The sequence below is a fragment of the Myzus persicae genome, unplaced genomic scaffold (assembly GCF_001856785.1).
Source record: "Myzus persicae strain clone G006 unplaced genomic scaffold, MPER_G0061.0, whole genome shotgun sequence".
NCBI classification, from domain to species: domain Eukaryota; kingdom Metazoa; phylum Arthropoda; class Insecta; order Hemiptera; family Aphididae; genus Myzus; species Myzus persicae.
This window is the reverse complement of record NW_019103862.1, coordinates 122,909-128,908: the sequence shown is the minus strand read 5'-3', so window position 1 is coordinate 128,908 and position 6,000 is coordinate 122,909.

Below are 6,000 nucleotides of genomic sequence, written 5' to 3'. Positions count from 1 at the left end.
TTATTCGAATAAAAATGTGTTCGAATAATTTTCAACTATGATTTTTCGTATAAAAAATTATTCGACTAAATTTCAAAGACTGTTATACGAATAATTTTTGATAATTTTATTTGATTAAACATAGTTGATAATCAAATTATTTTTTTAGATGTAGCTATTGTCATGTATAATATATCATAATTATTGAAATTTCTATATTTGAAATACAAAATTGAAAATTATTCGAATAATGTTTTCAAATTATTCGAATACATTTTTATTCGAATAAAATGTTATCTAAATAATCATCTAGATAAAATTTCATTCGAATAACGCCCAACTCTGGTTCAGGGTCGCCAATAAATGTAACAGTAAAAAACGTTTCACTCAGAATTTCATAGTAGCGAAGTGTCGTGTGATATTTTTTTTGAATGGTCGATAAAATCGAATAATTTATCTATGATACAATGCAAGGAAAATATTTCTTATAAGGTACAGATAAGATAACGTTTTAATCAATTACGCGCTGTATTGAGTATTTTATCGGTGTTTCGTCAGTTGTACATCATACTCCAGGTGTAATGAATTGTGTAATGATTTTATCGGCTGCATAAAATATTGTCACCAGCTATATGAGATTTAATGAGAATACTGAATAAGTTTACAAAAATCTATTGAGCCAAGGATTGAAAAAATTATTTTTAATCCAACAACAGCAAAGGGTCATTAAATTAAAAAAATATTCAAATGTACATAATGTAACCTTTTTTTGTAAAATGTATATACAAATCATAAATAGGCGTGTCTACGGTGGCAGGCTATGATGCCTGGGCTGCCTCTGAAATTTTCGAAAGTCACCGATCAACCGAGTTTTAAGTCTACAGATGGTTTAAACATTTATTTAAAAAAATGTCTTATGTATTGTTATAATTACTATTTACCTATAAAGATTTATGTTCCTGACTTTGGAAAAACCTATACTATGAAGACTTGAGACAAACGACGGTGTGGTCCGCATAATCTATTATTGGATATTATATTATTGTGGAGTTATTTTTTTGATTTGTAGCTGGTGGTGTAATCCTGTAAGGCTATAGATGAATAATATTTTTGGAGTTTAATTTAATCCCTAAAAGGTACTGCAAGTACCTACTGTAGATAATTTATTGTAGATAAATAATTCAGACTTTTTTTAAAATTATGTAAATACTTCATTGGTACGGGGAGGGGGTGCTTTAAAAAAATACGACCTTTGGCTTATAGGGCTTTTTTTGGTTCATTAAGGTAGCGCCAGTTATTGACTAGACTGCCGCTGCGGATGAAGTCTAGTCACGCCTATGATACAAATAAACACAAAAATGATTAATAATCATAATAGTTGGTGACAACCTTTTAATGAGTACATTACAAAAATGTCGTTTAAAGCAGCTTGGCGATATTTAGGCGGTAGCGAACTCAAATAGGTTGTGACTATTGTCACTTGTGAACCGCTGTTCTATACAACCAATAATATAATAATAATATTTATATTATTTTTTGAATTACAAGAAAATATAAAATATACCACGTAAATAGATGCATTTTTTATGAATAGGTACATAGTACATACGTCTTAAATGTGTTAGGTTAGGTATAGTCAAGTTCACAGTAACATAAAATTAATATAATATTATAACATAATAATGATAGATTTTTATTCTTCGATTATCCTTATAACTTAAAAGGTATCACAGGGGGGGGGGGGGGTAAAAATTAATATCAAACTGAGGATCACTCGAAATTTTCACCAAATATTTATGCATGCAATTACTAAACATAACATAGGATATTTTTAGGTAATTATAATTTACTATATATTTTCGATTTTTTTAGTATTTTTACGATATTATACCCATTCACCCAACATATCACCTTTTTTTAAACGATGTTACACTATAATATAATGATCAGGTTCAGTTTGGCAATGAATAACACTGTATGGGTACTATAATAATAATAATAATAATAATAATAATATGAGAACGAACAACAGATTTTCCCCGAACGTTGTTTAGTCGGCCGGAGTATGAAAAGTTTCATTGAAAACAGTACGTTACCTGCCCTCTAGTCGTCAAATAGAGCGCGATACCAGTTCACCGCGGCCGTGACCGTCAAGCACCGGTTCACTTTCTGTAGGTAGCAACTTTAGGACCCCGGTTCCAGCGAGGTTCGAAATCCTGGTTTACCAGAAAGCGGAATACGCTGGAACTTAGCAGGAATTAGCCTGCCTATACCTAAATGGTAGTATACTAATAATATATGGTATATGGTACTCGGCAGTGGTTGACCACGATATTTTCTGTTTGTTGATATTGGAAAAACTGTCACCAACGAGGGCTATATTAATTATTAGCCGAATCCCATGTCCGATTTACAAGTTCACAACGGTTCTCGGTCAGGCTGTTTTTGCTAGTGCGTACCTATATTATACTCTAATGTTGGCGATTAGTGCGACGACTTTTTTAATCCTTGCCAAACCATAAACGATTGCTTGTACGTTTATTTGCGAGCCTTACACATCAGCTCCTGTTTTCCGAGGATGGTGAGAGCTAGGTGGCGCTTCAAGGTAAGATGTACATTTGTATATATTATTTAGTCAACTGTGAACTGTTTAAAATGTCTCCTTGTATAGAAATAGAGCAAATACTGCAGTTTTATACATGCACTTATGATATCGATATTTATGATTTTTTTTGTGCTTACAAATTATAATGTGTGTTTATAAATTTGTACAACCTTGGTAAAATAACCGCGTAACACGCCTTACTGTACTCATAACAGTTTTCAGCATAACATATAATTTATAAATATGTTTTCTTATTGACTATCTATTGCACGTTTTCAACGGTTCGTTTTTGTTTAACGCATTTATATAATATTATAATGAATTCATCTAATCATGTATCATGTATTCATATGAGTGCACTTAAGTATTTAATACCTACAGAGAAAAAACTTGGTGAAATAATTGTGTTTGGTGTCGTTAAACGATTTTTTATCTGACTTTTATAATGGGTGTTTATTGTTATAAGTTATAATACAATATTTCAAACATTTTACAGAAATATTAAATTACTATAGGTAGATACTACTTTCGTGTTTCATGTATTATTATGTACTATTTATTATGCATTATGTAGTGAGTGTTGTGCAGGACACTATACCACGTTACGATATTTAAACTAAAAATAATGTTCTTTCCTCTAAAGATTTAAGGTATTTTATTGTAGGTAGAGCATTGATTATTAATACTATAGATAGATCACTACTGTACGAAAACTGTGAGCTGAATGTACTAGCGATCTATTAGTATATAATCAATGGTATTAAGTTGTTAAATAAATATTAATCGTAATTGCGAGGAACATAAATTGTATTCCATTTAGTATATTATTAATTTATTCGCATAATGCTATTTTCCAAATATTTACACTAATTTTAAGCTATTTTTACTCCGAGTCCTCTGATTTACAGTGTACTGCTGTACGTTTACATTGACTTATAAGTTGATAATAATAAAATATAATATTATTATTATTATTTTATAATAGATTATGCAATGTTTTTGTCAGTCGTCAGGTATAATTTCAACTAACCATACTACTAATTAAATAAATATATATTATATTTATTATATCCATATAAATAGAGACACAATGTCTCGGCTCAGCATCGATTTTTGCATGGATTGATTTTTCATATTGAATTTTAACACAACACATTCATTACAGTGACCTACTCGATGACGAGGTTCACTAGTACACTACTGTACACTTTTATATGGCAGACCACTTTCCGTCATTTTTTTAAAAACTCAAAATTATTAATATTATTATACAATTTAAGTTATTATATTATTTACACCCATGTTTATTTATCAATTACATATTTCACCTTTACCTAGTCAGATTAGCTAGGTTATATCTGCGGTCTGAATGAAAACTTTTGAAAAATATCCATTATCAATTACAAAATTGAAAATATTGCTACTTTGTTGCTGTACAATGCATGCATACGATTTCAAACACCTACTACAGACTGGACTTGAAGCACACACTAATTCACAGTAAACTTGCACTCATTAATATTCATTTAAAAGTACAAGTCGAATTTCTACAGTCCTTTTTATAAGATAAAAGTATGATTTTTTATTTTTATTAAGTGCCTAAAACTTATACATTAATCGATTTGCTTATTGTCACCTAATTAGTATTTTAGTTTCTCCTCCGACTTAAATTCGCAATACTAAGTACACTGTACAAATAATGAAAATAATAATAGCTTATAATTTTTACGCATTACAAGTTTTCAAAATTCTCACTGGAAATATTAGGATTAGATATTTATATTTAATAAAAAATCCTTATCACAATTTTAAATTTTTAATCTCTATATTTATCATTATCAACATTGTCATCATCAATCATTATTATACAATTGTTATACTGTAGGTGTATATCGTATATGTATGTGAGTGTGTAAGTGTATACGTGTGTGTTTGTGACTGTATGTTACGCATCGTCACGTGATTATTTCTTTTGTTTACACTGAAAAATATGTGTCTTATGTGTATTACATATCATAATATAGTATATCGCAGTATGCAGTCGTGTTTTACATCCATACATATTCAACATAATGTTATTAAACTTCTATTTTAAATAAATAAATAATTAATACGACTCGGTTTTTATAGGAACAATATAGGCTTTTCATTTTCAGTGCTCGAAATAACCAACAGTTCTGCACCGAAACGCTTTACATACATAGGGTATATCACGAAGTTTTGACATATCACATATGATATATAACATGTCCGAACTTCATGATACACTCTGTATAACTAAAAATAAAAATGAGTTTATAAAAAAAAGCTTGAGTTCTAAACCAAATACCTAACTCATTAGTTTTAGTAATTATTATTCAAAAAGTTTTATTAAATATTAGGTAGGTTCATAGTTTTGTAAAACAAATGTAAATGAATTCTTTTTAAAATAAAAACAGTGAAATTGAATTCAATATTCTATGACGATATTAATTTTTCGTAATTATGATACTCACTATTCGTTATGATTAAATTATTTAATTTTCAGATTAAAGAAAACAAATTAATAGTAAAACACACATTTATAAGAAACAAAAAATGTATAAATAATATTATTATTAATAATTCAGAACTTAATGACTTTTTATGATACGCCAAAACAGCATTCCGGAGCGGATAGGTGTTTTTTTCGAGCACTGATTATTTTGTCTTACTTCAAAAATCAGTATCGTTATATTTGTTTTGTAAAATGTTTTAATTAATTACAACACCGTTTAACGAAACAGATAGAAAGAGAGCAAATCCGTGTCGCAACTTACATGTTACAACAAAACAATAGTATAACTAATTTAACAATTAAAAATTATTCTATAATATTAATAGTAATATATATATTTATATATACATAGACATGATTATTAACTTAATTATATATATATGTATATATATAATTATTATTATCATCGTTTAATATTTTTATTGTCTGCTGCCAATTAAATTTATAGGAAAAGAGCATTCGTTAGTGCGGCGGTGTTGGTATATTAATTATTTTAAATAATTTAAATATTAATTATAATACACACACTTATTATTATTATACATATTATATTTATCTATATTTTATACGCGTCTATATTTTACATTTGTTGACCAGCAGTCTTGTATTTTAGTTCAAAATGAACATTATTAATAACATAATAAATTTCTAATAATAGTAGTATATTTTTTAATACCAACAAAGCCAACACTTCAACAATTTGCAAGATTATATAGATTTATAATAATTATTATAATATATTATTATCGTTTGTTGAATACACCCTGCACAGCTGATTATCTAATTTATTAGTAATTCAATCAAAAAAAAAAAATAATAATAATAAAATAAATAAATAAATAAATAAATAAATAATAATAATAATAATAATAATAATAAT